The sequence below is a fragment of the Aotus nancymaae genome, unplaced genomic scaffold (assembly GCF_030222135.1).
Source record: "Aotus nancymaae isolate 86718 unplaced genomic scaffold, 86718_ANA_hifiasm-v0.15.2.pri h1tg000033l, whole genome shotgun sequence".
NCBI classification, from domain to species: Eukaryota; Metazoa; Chordata; class Mammalia; order Primates; family Aotidae; genus Aotus; species Aotus nancymaae.
In genome coordinates this window covers 32518789-32536657 of record NW_026988447.1, presented here as the reverse complement: position 1 = coordinate 32536657, position 17869 = coordinate 32518789, and the positions used below count along the sequence as shown (strand labels likewise).

The 17869-nt window shown below is 35.6% G+C and overlaps 1 pseudogene; it reads left to right on the top strand.

The window, feature by feature from the left end:
- Positions 1 to 10261, top strand: part of LOC105710720 (pescadillo homolog) — a 60503-nt pseudogene extending 50242 nt beyond the window's left edge.
- The last annotated feature ends 7608 nt before the right edge of the window (positions 10262 to 17869 follow it).

The window sequence follows — 17869 nt, the reverse complement described above, 5'->3', positions numbered from 1 at the left end:
AGCTTTTAATAAAACAATATACAGTCTGAAGTGGGTGAGGGGAAAAGGGAAGGGTCAAGCAAGGATATTAATTATGATAAAGTGTAGCCTTGGCTGAATCTACCTTGGAGGATGAGGTCTCTGGAATAGAAATCTTGCTGTGGTGTTTTGCCCCTTTGAGGGAAAGGTGCCCCTGTATCAGTCGTTCATGGATGGATACTGCCCCAATATGAGTAGGTGGGTGCAAAACATTCCAACAAAGTTGGCTTCTGCTAGCTGAAGCAATTATCTAGGAAATGGGGTAGCTGTGAGCCATTAGCAGGCAGCACTTACAACAGCTAGGGGATAGGCACATTGGCCTGCTATCAGGAGATCCAGTGGAGAACCAACAGCATCTACTACAGAATCTTACTCAAATAACAGTCTACTAAATGTCTACTGGATTTCAGTCTTGATAACTACCAAATGATGCATGCAGAATGATCTTTCCAAAGTGCAAACCTCAGCAGCTATTTGATTAGAAACCTTTGAGAGTCCTCTTAGGATATCTGTTAAGTCACCCATGACCTGGCCTCTCTAGATACTCATTACTTATTCATGACCCCAAATAGCATTTTCTATGTACGAACCCTAATTTACTTCCTTTACTAGTCAAGTATAAAAATATTTGAATTTCCCTAAAAACGTTATGCTGTCTTATTCCTTAGCATTTTTCCCATGCTGAACCTGTGTCTTACGTCAATATGTTGACATATACGTTGAAAAATTCAGTGCCCCTCCTACCCTCATGTGACCACTTCAATACAGGAACTGCTGAGACTTAAATATTAAATTCCTACTGGTTTTATTCAAACGAAATATGGTAGATTGGGAAAAAAAAAGATAAATGCTCTGCAGCTCCACTTACCAAGAAGTCAAGTTTATCTATGTTAAAATCTCTTGAAACTTGGCAAGGCTTATGACTTGCTTAGGCCAGTGGAACAGTAGAAAAGTAGATATTTAACCTGATGCAAGTAGATATTTAAAGTGCTGGCACAATGAGGCTTTGGAACTCTAGGGCTACCAAGTGAATGAGTCTAGGCAAAGCTAATGTAAAATAAAAGAACACACAGAGTGAAGACCAAGTTGGTCCCAGATGTCCCATCCATCATAACAAACCAGTCACAGCTGGCCCACCATTCAACTGCAGATGCGTGAGAATGAGATAATCTATGCCTGGTTCAAATCAGAACTACCTAGTGAACCCAGTCCAAATTACCAAACTACAGAATCATAAAGTCAATTTTTAGCCACTACTTATTTTGGCAGTTATCCTATAGAGAGAGTTGTCCTAAGATGCTCCACTCCTTTATAAGGTTCTATTAAGTATACCCAAAATATTGGGAAGCCCTTTAAGCTGGAGACAAAAGTAAGTTAAAGTAAAAAATTAGAAAAGAATGTACTTAGAGACTAACTGAGTGAGTTATATTATTCCTTTGAGAAGGTTTGTCTTCCCATGATGTATGGGTGGACCTGAGAGATGACAGAGTGATACTGCTAGGTAAGGAGGAGTGGCCACATATAGTTCCCAGGGATTCCCAAGAGCCGCATAGAGTATAAATGTCATCAGTTTTCCAATGGGCAAGCCAGGAACATTAGTTAGAAACATGGATTGGTTTTCCAGTCACTAGAGAAGCTGCCAAGTAAAGCAAGAGGACCTCAGAAACCTAAGGCTGTGGTGTGAACAGTCTGTAAGGTGTGGAAGACAGAAACAAATCATTCATACCAGGAAGCTGCTCAGGTCATCCAGGAGGATTAATTGTTCATATTCTCCACAGTAGAGCCAGAAGTAGAAACCATACCACATGAGTCAAGGAAAAGAACCCATGAACTGTACAAGGATGAAAATTAAACCAGATCCAAAAACATACAGAATCTTGGGCTCCTCCTTTCTCCCCAGGAGTCCCTGGTTGTGACTGAAGTCAACATTGTCAGAGCCAGTGATCAGATCATTCCTCTCAGAAGCCACCAAAGACCAAAGACATAAATCAAATGTTCCACAGAGACACTTGAGTTATCTCCCTGTCCCCTCAATAAGTTGGCCAGAGGACCTGTTAGGATTATTCATTCAGAACAGGCAGTGACGAAGAAGTGTGGGAAGAAAAGGTGCTGAGAGAGGCAGCTTTTACTAGTGGATGAGGTAGTAACCAGAAACTCCTAAAGCCTTTACTCAGGAAAGAGAAAAAATAAGTTGAACTTGAAATTACTGGAATAACTGCAGGCAACACTGGTACCTTTGCCACTACATAGGAAATATTAAGAGTTCTTAATCATGCTGGGTATGGTGCCTCACTCCTGTAATCCCAGCACTTTGGGAGGCCAAGGCAGGTGGATCACTTGAGGTCAGGAGTTCAAAACCAGCCTGACCAACATGGTAAAACCCCATCTCTACTAAAAATACAAAACTATTAGCCTAGCCAGGCGTGGTGGTGTGCGCCTGCAATCTGATCTACTTGGGAGGCTGAGCCAAGAGAACTGCTTGAACTCAGGAGGTGGAAGTTGCAATGAGCCAGGATCGCACCACTGCACTCCAGCCTGGGCAACAGAAAAAGACTCTGTCTCAAAAGAAAAGAGTTCCCAATCAAAGTAAATATGAGCAATTATACAATGAAGTTGATTTTATTTTTGTACATACCTGATTTGTAACTTTAAGTTATATCTTTTATATCAGCAATACTCTTACCTTGTTTTTATGCCAGTATAATTCCTAACTGTACTTACAGAATGTAACCATAACACTCATTATACTGCTTGATAAGCCAATCTGTGGCAATAAACTGTAAGTTATTTGTAAGCAAGGGACTACGTCTTTTATCTCTGCAATTTCATTTTCTGTTACAGCATTTGACACAGTGGATACCTAATAAATATCTTGCCAAATAATTAAATGAGTGGATAAACATGAAATATCTAGAAAATTTTAGTTAAATATTAAGTCTAAGTTTCCATAGTGTTGTGAATACCCTAAAGCTAAGGAAATTAAAAAAAAAAATCATTATTAGAATTTTTCCTGGAATTCCAGCAAAAATAACAGTAACAACACAAATAAAATGTATTGCCACTTCCTGACACTGTGCTAAGGACTTTATCTATATTATCTATATGTTCACAAAAACTCCTTTGAGTTAATCCTTATCTCTATTTTCATGTTAGGTAACAGTTTGAAGTGGCAGAGTCAAGGGCTTTGATTATAATGCAAGTGGTTTGACTCCAAAATGTGTGCCTCTGTTTTCAGCTAACCTATTTTCCACATTGTTCCCATTGTTTTCCATTCCTAAAACTACTGTCCTTCATGCAATCAAATCTGGGCACTGAAATTCCACCAATCTCATTAATTCCATCTGGTTCTCACAAACAGTATGGTAAAGAATCATACCAAATATCAGAGCTCTTCCAAAAGAGTTATTTGAGTTTGTTTGTGCCAATTAATATAGTTCATACAAGAAAAAAGTAGTAATCTAAGAATAGAAGCCTTCTAAACTCTATGAAACTGTTCATAAGAAACATTTGCAGGTAATCATCATTATTGCCACATAACAGGCATTGGCGTTTACTATATAAATTAGCTTACCATCATCAGATAAATGAAGTTACTTCATTGCCTCTATAATTAAGTGGAAAGATGGCATAATAGGAAAGTACTCTCTTGCTTCTTTGGTTCGCAAAATTCAAAATGCTGAACTTGATCAATGTGCTTCCAATGACCAAAAACTTTAGTTGCAATAACATTCATAAAAGCTAACCCTGCCAATGCTACAGTAATGCAACCATAATATTTCTTTTATCTTGTTTACACTTGGAAGGTAAAAGAGATAAAAATTGTCAGAAAATCTCAGCAGTTCACATAAATTTATCTCTTCTTAAACATCTTTTCCTACAACAACAAAAACACAGAGCATCATGCTGTATTTTATTGACATTGTAAATAGTGATTTTTAAAGATTTCTGGCTTCATGATTTCTCTCTCTTGTTGCTTTCCACAAGTTTCACGAATAACATAAGAATATATACAGTCAAATATTTATTCCTTCCACCCCCTGGACCATACAATATGTCTTCAATGTTATCCTACAAAACACTGTGTTAGACTGTGAACACAGATGATAGCCTTAAACAAAACAAACAACCCCCACCCACTGGGAAAAAAATATATCTGAAGCAAGGATTTGTAATGTCATTGTAAATAAAATTCCATATGGCCATTATTGAATACTAGGGATTCTGGTGCATGAGTTTTAGACAATATACAGAGATTCACTACATATGCCTTCGAATGTGCATACTTTTTCTTTAGTGTGACAGCAATCACCTGATATGGATGAACTTTGAACGATGTCCAAATACAGAAAGATGTTCTTAAATGTGGCCAACTGAAGACAAGATTCCGTGGTCACGATAGTGATTATTATATTTGCTATCGCCTATATATTTCAGTACAACCAGGAAATATCAGACCTTGAAATATTTTCTATGCCATGCTAGAATTTAAGTTCCACATGTATATAAAGTATTATTTAGCTCACCAATGTATCCCAAGCATGTAGAATATAGCCTGACAAGTAACAGGTGTTAAATTAGTTAATGGATGAATATATGATGAGATAGATTCTGGTAATTTTCTATAGTGCTGAGGTGTTAGGGGTTCTCCTCTCCTTGAGTTGTTAAAATTATTTGCTGCTCTGTATATTCCGTCATAAACATAACAGAGGTCAGCATAAAATATCTATTGAGATGTATTTTATAGGCATTAACAGGAGCAGGACAAATATTTAGAGAAATTTTGCAGCACAGGACAAGAGTCTGAACAGCTATTAGAGTATAATTTTAGGTAGAATGCAAATCAGAATGCTGTGCTCAGGGACTGCTCTTGCTTTTAGGTTTTCCTATAATGCCGATTGTTCACATTCACAGTCCTCTTCAAGAAGAGTGAATTCTCTGTGTCAATTTAAGAAAACCAGTGAGCTTAAAACAAAAACGATTGACTCTTTGTCCTTTCTTTATTTCAAAAATGCATTCTTCCTTTTATTTTATTGCCTATTATCAGTAACATATTCAGCATTAGAATTTCAGTTATGAATATCCAGTGTGTATTTTAAAAATTCAAATAACTGATACATTGGTCAAATCTTCAACTTGTATATCAGAGCATTAAGGATATAAGCTGAAGTCTGTTCTCTCTCCAACCTCACCAACCTCATATAATACACACACACACAAACGTATATAAATGTAAACAAATCTCATATATAAATATATAAAATAGGTTTGTGTATATAAATATATAAAATGTATATATAAATATATAAAACATGTATATACACGAATATGTGTGTGTGTGTGTGTGTGTGTGTGTGTTTAACACTTTAGGAAAAAAATGTAATGCTTGTTTTTCAAAAGGAGACTCAGATTTTTAAATACAAATCCCATTCCTTTGAAGAAGAATTAATTGTATTTCCTATTTAAAATTTAAAGTGAAATCACCTATTAAGAAGAAAAATAATTTTCCTTCAAATAAAATATAATTCTTATTAAAATATAATTGAAGAAATCTAAATGAATAAAACTGTAAATGAACCAATTACCTTCTTCTTTTATTAAAGATTAGGTAGACATCCCAGAGAGCATTAAGCTTAAATTTGAACAAATTATTGAAACTTGATCAGCAATTTGAATGGAAACTGAGTGTGGGGACAATTGTGCAATGTAAAAAGCTAGTATATTTTTTTGTACTTTTGGGGGAACTATGTAGCAGTTTTTATTACATATATTTTTGCATTATTACCTACTGCAACAAGTCAGAGGGATATAATGTTTCATGCAGGGTGATGACACTGTGAGACAGCACTCATAAATAACAGAAGTGAAAGCACACTTTCGACTTCTAAATAAAATGCCTTTCTGCTGATTCAGAGTGAGCATCAAAGCTCTGCTTTGAGAAATCTTATCTTTGAACTACTCTATATGGAGTAGAGTAAATATGGCCTTATCTGGGTTCAGTTTTCAAATAAAAGTTAAAATAAAAATAAAATCATCCATGCATTTTTAAATCAAATTATATCATATTATCCTCTCACCTTTTTTCCTTTTCACCAATGTACCACAAATTGAAAGTTATTTTGTTGTCATGAACTCATATTTATGAAATGCAAAATAACAAAGAAGGAACTCCATAAGGTGGGTTTAAAGCTTATTTTTAAAACACAGCAAATAAAAATAAACACCAAAACTTTATATTTTAATTTTCTTTGTCAAAAATTCAGACATATTAAAATAGTATTTTAATGTTATCTAATTGTTTTTATATAGACTTTTTTATAATTACTTATCTGTGGGAAGTTTTAGAAGGAACTATAGTTTTTTTCACAATTATATAAATAATTTTGTCCATACCCCTAATCCTTCTCCATTAATTATCATTGTATATTTGAATTTTTGTTAATTCTTGAAGCTAGGGTTTTCACACTCCTCTCATGCATATGAAAGCCTACTGAATTCGAGATCAGTGTATACAACTACTTATTAAGTATCTACAACTTGAATTCCTTAAACCCAAAACCCAACTGCCTATCTGAGCTCATTATCTTTTCAATCAAACCAATCTTTGTTCTGTCATCTGTTCAGATACTAAAGCCAAAATCTAAAAAGGTGCAGCTAGTCCTTGCCAAATTCTCTTTCCTTGATAGCCCCATAGTTAGCCTCACATCAAGTCCTGCCAATATCACCCATGTATTTAAGAACTTCTCTCCATCTCCATTCTTACTACTTGTATCCAAACTATTGTCTCATTTTTTCTGTATTGATGCAACATCCTTATACATTCCTGCATTTATTTTTACCCTTTTCAGCTTCCTTTATAGCTAGAGTTAGATTTTTAAAACGACAACCTGAACATGTCCCCTCACTGCATAAAAACATTAAGCTGATCTCAGTGTCATTAGCATAAAACCCCACAAATTATTACATACAAGGTTCTGCACAATATGGTAATTGACAAATTATGTCGCTTCATTATAGGTTACTATAATGCTCCAGTTTTTCTTAATAAAATATGTGGACATTTACACATACATACCTATGTGTTTGTCTCTCATCTCTTGCACTTAAGATTATAAGGACAGAGAGCTTGCAGTTCTGACCCTAGCCTGCTTTCTCCAGCCTCTAGCTCAACTGGTTCCAAATGAATTATAAAAACACAGAGGGGAAGATTACTAGGCTATGCATAAAAGAAAAAAGTAAAAATTATATAGCAATGGTTAATTTTGATAGCCTTAACTAAGAGAATATGAATAATGTATTTGGCAACTGAACAAAAGTCACTTGGTGATGAGAAATTCATTTATTTATTTATCCTTGAACTCAAAATACATTTCCTAAGAATAGATGGTGTTTTGGAAACTCAGTTGCCAGAAAAGAACTCATTCACTAGTGTAGCATATAAACTTATAAATATATCATTGAATCAAAGTGAAAGATGTTTCAATGGAGAAATTCAGAAGAGACACTGAAAGCATAAATAATAAGGGAATCCTACACAGCATTTGAGAAATATTTAAGAATTTGCCCATAGAAATTTTTCTAGTTAATTCTGTATGAAAAAATTCCTGAATGTTTGGTATAGAAAAAAATAAATATTTATAAGTAGAGAAATGATTAAATAAAGTATGATCTGGTAATAGTAAGAAATACTCTGGAACCATTATACACACAAGGTAGATGGGCAGCACTGACCTGGAAATACATCAGTGGCATTTTGCTTAGCAAAAAAGAGAAAGTTGCAAAATAAAATATATGAGCGTATATGCACATAAATTGTGTGAATGCAATTTAAATGGTTTAAAAGGTAAACATGACATGCACCAAAATGTTAACAATGGTTAACTCCGAGGAAGAGATTTACTCGGCAAATGAGATGTCTCAAGGGAACACTCTAATTACTGCATGCAATATATTATTTTACTGTTTGTGCTTCGGTATATGCATTGTTTTTGCTTTGGTTTTTGTGAAATAATTTTTCTAAAAATAAGTTAAAGGTGCTCACATATTGGGTTGGATATAGAGGGAAGAGTACATCATTTGTAGATTTGACTTTTGCCTGCATTTGTTCTGTACTGTCCTATGGCTGTCTAATTATCTCTTTATGTGCCCAGTGGGATAGAAAACAAACACAAAAACGGCTTGCAGTTTCAGAAAGACCACGACGGTGAATATCATGTTGTTTGAACTTTACAGGAATGAGACCATTAAATATTTTTTTTTCAATAATAGTTACTTGAACCATAATAGAAAAACCCATAGATCATTAAAAGGCAATGCAAACATTTTTTGCAATACATTTTTTATCCCCGAATTTGAAATACATAAATTTTAAAACTGAAGACTAATTTTTAAATGTTCCGAAATTAATTAATATAAAGTTTTGTTTATATTTAGAGAGTAAAAGATTCTTACCAGAGGACAAATACAGGCTCCCGGAGAAAGTGGTGCTGTCAGTCCGCGGGCGCTCGTGGGCTCCTCAACGTGGAGCCACGGGGAGCCTTGAGAAGTAGCCGCAGGAACACAGCGCACCGGCCAACCACATCACTGGAAGCAAAGCAGGGAAGAAGCTCCAGCTGAGTACGGCTGACACGAGGCGGCCGTGCATCCTGATGGGCATTTATCCTCATGAGCACAAACACAGGAATTAGATTAACAACGGTTCTACTCCGGTCCAAACTTTTTACCTTATTGAAGACACCGGGGTTTCTCCTCCAAGAACCCATCGTCAACAAGTTCCGGGAATACAAAGCGTCTGTCGGGAAGCCCCGGAAGTTGTATGGGAAGAGCGAGCGGAACGCCGAGGAACATCTAAAGGAAAATAAGGCCGACTAGAAACATGACCACATCATCAAGGAACGGTACCCCACTTCCACTGACGCCCGCGGGAACCTGGGCGCCACCTTTTCCATATGCTTCCCTCTTTTTCACCTTTCCCCGGACTGGCAAGTTCCATGTGCGGACCATTCACCTGTGCCGCGGGCTCGCAGTGGAGTTCACACATTACATCATCGCTGCCTGTGCCCTGTGCAAGGTCTTCCTGTCCATCAAAGGCATTTACTACCAGGCTGAGGTGCTGGAGCAGCCCATCGTGTGGATCACCACCTATGCTTTCTCCCACGACCACTCGACAGATGTGGATTACAGAGGAATGGCCACCTTTGCCTATTTCTATACCACCCTGCTGGGCTTCGTCAATGAACTTCAGCCACTACCAGTCGCTAAACGTTCACTATTCCCTCAAGCTGAGGGTCAGGCCCAAGCAGAGGCAAAGACCAGTGAGGGCACCTACGTGCTGGACTCGTAGAACCCAATGGAGAAACTGACAGCCCTCTGTGCCAGCTTGGCCCACATGGTGCTGGCTGCCACATAGGAGGAGGCAGAGGTGGACGAGTTTCCCGCTGATGGGGAGATGGCTGTGCAGGAGAGGACCACAGGAAGAAGTTGGAGGTGAAGGAGAAGCACAAGAAGCTTTTCGAGGACTTGAAGTTCTTTAACTAACAGGTGCCCCGTGAGGCCCTAGCCTTCGTCATCAGGAGTTTTTTGGGGGACATATCCTGGGACAAGCCTTTGTGCATCGGTGCCACCTATGCAGCACCCACCAGATTGTCGACTGGCCTGGGCAGCAGGCCTCTATTATTGGCAGACACTACATGCAGCCCCATTGGGTGTTTGACTTCATAAACGCTAAACTGCACTTCCCTGTAGCAGAGTACGTCCCTACAGTGCAGCTACCCCTACACCCTTCACCCTTTGTGACTAAGGAGGAAGGAGACTACATCCCACCTGAGAAGTTGAAGCTTCTGGAGAGGACCCAGTGAACTTGAATGAGTAAGTAGAGAAGGAGGAGGAAGACAACAAAGGTGATGGTGATGAAGGTGGGGGAATGAAGAGGAGGCTGGTTCAGAAAAGGAAGAAGAGGCCTGGCTGGCAGCTCTGGAGGAAGAGAGGATGTAAAGGAGGCAGCCCAGGGTGATAGCAGGACCCGTGAAGCTGGAGGAGAAGCAGCAGCTGGCCCAGGAGGGGGAGATAGAGAGGCCAAGCGCCTGGCCCTTATGATGATGAAAAAGCCAGAGAAGTACCTGTACCTGAAGATCATGTTTGGCAAAAGGTGAAAATGTCAAGAGGCCAAAAAGCTGCCGAGTAGCAGAAAGCCCATGATGAGGCAGTGAGATCTGAGAAGAAGGCTGAGAAGTCAAGGCCGGTTTGAATGCCAGTTGCCCCTCAGAGGGCTGAGGCCAGCTCCCTAGCCACTGCAGGTGGCAGAAGCAGGCCAGGGGACCTAAGTGTGGTGACAGACCAGAGGCACTTCTCTTCTCCTCTTCCTTCCTCCGGCCAGTCCTGGACCATCATGCTCTCTGGCTAGGCTGGTGGGCAGCCCTGGCTTCCTTTGGATGGAGCTCCCCTGCTGGTGCCTGGACAGAGAAGAGGCCTCTGTGCCCAGCCTTATCCTGTGCTCCCAGAAGCCAGTGACACGAGGTGCAGGGGCCTGACCAGCCCCCTCACATGCTGTCCCCATTCACCCTGGCTTTCCACAGCTCCCTCCCACACAGTGAGTTCCATGATTCTCAGGACGCTGTGATGGATTGAGGACGTGGTAGCAATGGTTATTAAACATCTGGACTTTTGCAGCCAATTGCGAAGAAAAGAAATAGATTCACTAAAAGTAAGTCATTTAATTTATTAATTCAATTAATTTAATTCATTTCTCTGTTCTTGAAGTATAACAAACCTGTAGCATATTGTACTTCTTTTTTTTTTTATTGCATTTTAGGTTTTGGTGTACATGTGAAAAACATGCAAGATTGTTGCATAGGTGCATACGTGGCAGTGTGATTTGCTGCCTTCCTCCCCTTCACCTATATGTGGCATTTCTCCCCCCATATTGTACTTCTTTAAAGAATAGAGTACAATAAAAGGGTACAATAAAAGTTTTAAAAAATCTAAGCACCTATGTAACCATGATGGAGATTGAGGTAAAAAAAATTATATCTGTATAAGATGAATAGGAAAAAAAAATTATGTGCGTGTGTATGTGACTTTATTGGGTGCAATAGTAAGATAACTAAATTTTACCTTAGCCCCAAAATAGTTGATTTTCTATCAAACTCTGCAGTTAATTAAAATAAGTTATTAAATATATTATTTAAATATGTTGGAAGAAATTGTGTCTAGGCATACAAATTTGCATGTCAAATGGGATAGCCATGTGAAATTACTGGACTAAAATTTATATTATACATTTGTTTAATAAACTTAAAATTTAAATTAAATACAAGCAATGCATATTTGTAGTTTCTAATAAAAATACAAAAAATTAAGTTTGGTGATGAAGTATTTTTAAAAGATTAAAAAATGGGAAATATTCAGTTAAAAATCTAGTTTGTCTTGGCACATATACCCACCAAAAGAATTATTTTTGAAATGCATCAACTACTAAGTTAATCTCAAATGTGCATTTGAAATCTAAAGAATAAATTAGCTAAAAATAAACAATTTTTTAAAAAGTAAGATTGTCTTGAATTGAAAGTGTTGTAAAGACCAAATAATTCTAATAAGACACTATAAACATTACAAGGACATCAGAAGTTTGATATAATTATTAATTTTATGGCTATATCAAAACTATGCAAAATCTATGCAAGTTATAAAAGTAAAACAAATATTTTCATAAGTACAAATAAAAAAATCAAACCAGAACTAACCTAAATATTCTCAAAACAAGTATTTTAATTAGATGTTCAGAATTATACAATTAGTTCTGTTGCTAAGAATTTCCTTTATTATGTAATTCATTGTTGGAAAATGATGAATCATGCTGTCCATATGATGTTTTGGTCAGTGATTGACTGCATATATGACAGTGGTCCTATAAGATTATAATGGAGCTGAAAAATTCCTCTTGCCTAGTGACAATGTAATTGTCAGATTGTTGTAGCACAAACTCACGGGCCTGTGGTGATGCTAGTATAAACAAATCTACTGCTCTGCCAGTCATATAAAAGTATAACACATACAATTAGGCACAGTACATAATATTTGAAACTGAAAATAAATGACTGTGTTACTGATTTATGTACTTACTATACTATGATTTTTATTGTTATTTTAGAGTATACTCCTATTTATTTGAAAAAAAAAAAAGTGTAGAATAGCCTCAGACAAGCTGTTCAGGAGGTCTTTCAGAAGAAGGCATTGTTATCATAGAAAATGATAGCTCCATGTACATTCTTGCCCCTGAAGCATTTCTACTGAGACAAGATTTGGAGTGGGAAGACAGTGACATTCATAATCCTGATCCTATACAGGCCTAGACAAATGAGTATGTGTGTTAATTTTTAACAGGAAAATTTAAGAAGTTAAAAAAAAAAGATTCAAAATAGAAAAATGCTTATAAGATAAGGAAATACAGGAAAAAAATTGTATAGCTGTACAATATGTTTGTGTTTTAAACTGTTATTGTAAAAAAGCCAAAAGAAAAAAAATTAAAGAGTTTGTAAAGAAGTTGCAAAAACTAAGTTTAATTTATTATTAAACAAAGAAAGTGTTTTTTGAATAAATTTAGCCTCAGTGGACGGTATTTATAAATTCTACAATAGTGTGAATTAGTGTCCTAGGTCCTCACATGCACTCACCACTCACTCAGGACTCACCCAGAGCAACTTCTAGTCCTACAGTTCCCATCCATGGTAAATGCTCTATACATAGTTACGATTCTTCATCTTCTATATTGTATTTTTACTATATCTCTTCTATGCCTAGATATGTTTAGATTCACAAATACCAAATACAGGTTTGTAGCTGGGAGCAATAGGCTATACCACATAGCCTAGTTGTATGGTAAGCTATATCATCTAGGTTTGTGTAAGTACACTCCATGACGTTTATACAAGCAAGGAATTCATCCAGGTATTCATTCCTCAGATTATGTCTCTGTCACTAAGTGATCCATGATTGTGCTTGTATGTGAGTGCATGTGTATGCATGTGTGTGTGTGTGTGTATATATATGTATATATATATATAATTACCATACACTGATAACATAATTTCACATTTCTAATAAGAAATCTATGAACTCTAATACTGCTTGCTTTCACTTTCTCCTTTCATTTGTTTTTACCTTCAAGCTAATAGCTGAATTTATTCTCTTTACTTTTTTTTTCTTTGAAGATTAAAGACATGCCTAGCTTTGTACTGCAGTTGCCTGGACAGTTGACAGCCCATTAAACTGAAGTCATACAAGCCGTACATTTTAACGCCTGGATTCCAAAGTGCAATCAAAATGACTTTTTTTATATGTAAGAGCAGTGCACTTCTGAAATATTTGTAGATGGATACATAACAGTTTCATAAAACCCTCTTGGCTTTTTGCCTTCTTAAAAAACATTGAAGTCAACTAAATTGATTAAAGTCTTTTTTAAGTTGGGAATTCTGGAGAGATCTTAGTGCATATAAAATATGTAATTCTGGTTTATTATTAACTCTAAATTAACTTTAAGAGTATATATGCAGTAACTGAGTAATTCTGCATTGACTACAGGATTGCCTAGTAATGATTGAAAGCCGTCATATCAAAGAGGTAACAAATTTTAAAAATAAGTCAATAAAAACGTGGAGATGGTCTAGTCTAAACACATTATATTCTCAAGTCTGTTATCTTCATTCGTAACTCATGACATTTATCTTTTTATTATATATTAGAGAAAATAATGTCATTATATATGCATAATTTAAATATCCTTTATACCATATTTTACCTATTAGGGAAGGTATTTTTCTACTCCATATCCCAGATTCGCCACCTCACAGACACTTACAAATCAAGACGCTTAACATGTAAAAAATCATGCCTTAATGTTGTAGGACAAGAAGTTTGCTTCCTGGTGTATCTGTCATACTCCCTTTAGCAATGCTTCAGTTGGAAATTAAATCAGCAATAGAAAAAAGTCAAATGTGTAAAATTCTGATGTGTTCCTAAAGTCAGGATAGATTTCTTTTTTAGCATGGAGTTAGCTTTTATCCTCTAATTATCCTCACATACAGCAATTATAAACCAGTGGAGAACTACCAAAATTTTCCCAGAAATATTCTGAAATTTGTGTTTTTCTAAATCCATGATTCTCCCTAATGTAAGGATAGATTTTTAAATGGAAACATTTTTTTTAACACCCTTTAACCAAGAAATCCCTATTTTAAAGATTGCCAAAGTGTACGTCCTAAACAAGAGCTCTCCCAGATCACAGTGTGTAACAGTGATGGATGCTTGTTGTTATATGGTCAGATTGCTTATTCAGATCTGAGCAAAATAGCAGTATATTCTACCTCTCCTCCACTTAGACTCTCTAAAGTAAGAATAAATTGCATTGCCCTTTATGTGCATATTTTTCACTTAGAAGCAGCCTGCATCAATTCAAAAGTGTTAAATTTTCATGTTTTGGCAATACATAGATAAAAATTTAAATAAATGGATAAAAAAAGCTGTTTGTTTTTTACTTAAATGGAGAAGTGCTAAGGAAACAAGTAAATTTGACATGAATAGCAACACTTGTGAACACATATTTAACAAGACTAAATTGTAATAGCATATTTTCCAAAGCAAGGGAACACACAAATTATTTTTTAATGCTCCAAGTAAATTAAAGACTTTAAAAAAAAGCTAAATATTATACAGAGGATGATCAAAGCAGAAAGTATTTATATTTTCATTTTTATTTATTAAATGATAAATTGAAAACTAACTGGAATTTAGTGTATGTTAATTGTCACGTTATTCTTGGCTAAGAAATTTCATTCAGAGAGAAAATATGCTTTTGTATTTTGAAAAGGTAATCACATTTTTTTACTCCATTAATGTATAGATATTTATATGTAGTTTTATATCAATTCATCGTATTGAGCTCCATTTATAAATATTTTCTGAGTTGTTACTTTGTGCAAGTCATAATGTTCATAAAATTAACTACTAAAATAGGTCTTCTCATTTTCTTGTTTCTATTACAAAATTAGGTAGCAATTGCAATTAATGTTAAGCATACTTGGCAGTCCATTTTTGTGTGCAAATTACAACATACCTAATTCTCCTAGAAGTTTCCTTATATTATAAAATAACCTAAATTTTTTCAAAACAAATGTAAAATTTTGCCATGATCATGTTAGCTATTAAAAATAAAGCTAGGTTTTAAAAACTGCAGTGAATATCCCAAGATACTATTTTTCCCAAATTACCCATGGAAAGATTTCAGATAATCTCTTACCTTTTCGATGATTAACACATTAACATATTACTAATTGATCATAATCATTTCTAGATATCTAACCAAGTGGCCCCAGTTCAACAACTCATTATTTTACTTGTTCATTTTGATATTATTTGGTACAACTACATAACGCTGCTGAATGGAATCCACTTACTAGCATGCAACTCTACGACTGTAATTTTGTTTCTGTTTTCTGTACCATTATTAGATTTAGTGTTCACTTGGTCCTAACTCAGCACCATTCTTTTTGAACTTTGCAACTTCATGCTCTCCAAAATCCTAGGAATTAGTCAAAGTACCAAACTCAGTGGCCACACTTTCTTTTAATACTCTAGAAATTCACTTGCCAACCAGTTTTCTTCACATGAAAATATAAAAACTACCAAACAAAAAGTTTTAACAAGTAATAATAACCCTTGTATTAATATTTTCTGTATTTGCATACACATTTCACAATGTCATGATTTCATGACATGAATACTGTTTATTAATTCATTTGAGCTATTGTCTACCTACTGTTTTATGTCAAAGCTGTTCCTCACCCTCCCACCCCCAGAAACATGCACCTTTCTTTAATTAGCAACATCCTTTTTACAGAAAATGTGCCTTTTCTCACTACAGTCTGTGAGTTTTGTGAATTCTGCCACTTTCTTATATTATATTCCTCTCTATCCATCCTGTACCCTCGCCTATAGTGGACAAGTTCATTCATCACTAGGACATCACCCAAAGTGCATCTTCTCACTGATAGATTTAACTACAATAAAGAAAACCATAGGTCTCTCTTTCTACTAGAGGTAGACAGAGAGACTAAGGTACACAATGTGTGTCCTCTCTGCAGTCCTATTCTTAACAAATGAAGGAAGACACGGAAAAGCAGTGAGAAAAGAGGGACTTGACTAAGCAAACAGAGAAGTAGCAGTGGAACTGAAAGTCTTGGTACAGTATGAGTCATAAAGACCAGTTGTTGCTAAAACCAAGTATATTCCTGCCTTTTCAATGAATGTGCAACCGTTCCTTGCAGTTCATGAGCAATTATGACAAGGGCCATTCATTTGCATTTCTATTATTTTTAATACACTCGCTATAATTTCTTCTGCCTAAGTATTCTGCTACCAGATTAACTTTTCTAAAATATCTCCTTTATAGTGATAACAATTTTCTGAAATTAGGCAGTTGTGATGGTCACATAACTATATACTTACATTAAAAATCACCAAATTATACATTTTAAAAGTGAATTTTATGGTATGTGAATTGCATTTCAATTATATATATAAAAATGTTTAAGTAATATGTATATTTAAATATATATATTATATATTGAATCTATATATATATGCATATCCATTTTATTATTTTATTTCTTTAAACAAAATGTCAGGTCTTCTACTTGTCTTTCAAATAAAATTCAAATTTTTCATTCTGTCATTTAATGCCCCTCTCCTTAAAACCAATGTAATCCCCAAATGTAAATTTTTCTACTATCCAATATGGTCTCTTCATTTTTTTTTTCAAGCATCACATGCTATTTCCCAACATCTTCTTGGTTGAGCCATACTATTTTTTATGATGATCTCTTAATTATCAAAGCAGCAGGCACTTTTATTTTTATTTATTAAACAAATCAAGTAGCAATGATATGAAACTATTGAATGTTAAGTAGAATTTAGTACATATTGCCATATTATTTTATTTTTGGCTCTGAAATGCCATTCAGAGAGATTTTTTTTTGGTTGAATAATTTTCTAGGCAGTGTTTTGGCTTCATCATTACATTGATAGTCATACGTAATTTTTTCCACTCTATTAAGCTAAATATATAAATATTTACAAAATATTTATAGGTTACAGAAGCTATATTTATTTTGCTTTAATTTCATCTGCAACTATATATTTATCTGTGCAAATTTATTTTGATAAAGTATTATCAAATATTGTTTAAAAGATAAATGAAATTATTATAAATAAATATTTTTCTTTTAAAAATTATTATTGAGTTGTTTGTGGATAGTAAGTAGTCTAGCTCCAGACCAAGAAACTGTGCTTGTGTTTGTGTATGTGCACGTGTGTGTATGTGTTTTCATGCCCCTCTATAAGCAATTGTAAAAGCTTTACCTGGCAGACCGACCCTGGAGAAAGCTGCTTCCTGCCTACCAGACTTGGTAAGCAGCCATGTAGTGCAGTCTCTGAAGAAAGTTGCAGTCAAGGACACAGGCAGTCCTGTACTCCTATGCTATACTTTTACGTGTATCTGTATTCCTAGCCTAGCTGCCTCTTTACAGAATGCTTAGACTAAGGTCTTGCTTAGGTTCCTTTCCTGAGAACTCCTTACCGGAGGAGTCGGGGGGTGGAGACATTTTTCTCCATTCAGTCTCAGTATGTTTCTCCTTGTAGCTCACCTCTCCTTCCTCTGCCCCTCAAGGCCTATCAAATGACAGGAGGAGAATGTTTTTCTTGACTCTTTAATTAGTGAGGCATTCTCTAGGTCTGTGCATATCCTTCTGATCCTCACCTCCTGTCCATGTAGAGAAATGGAATGGTGATGGAGGAGCTTTTT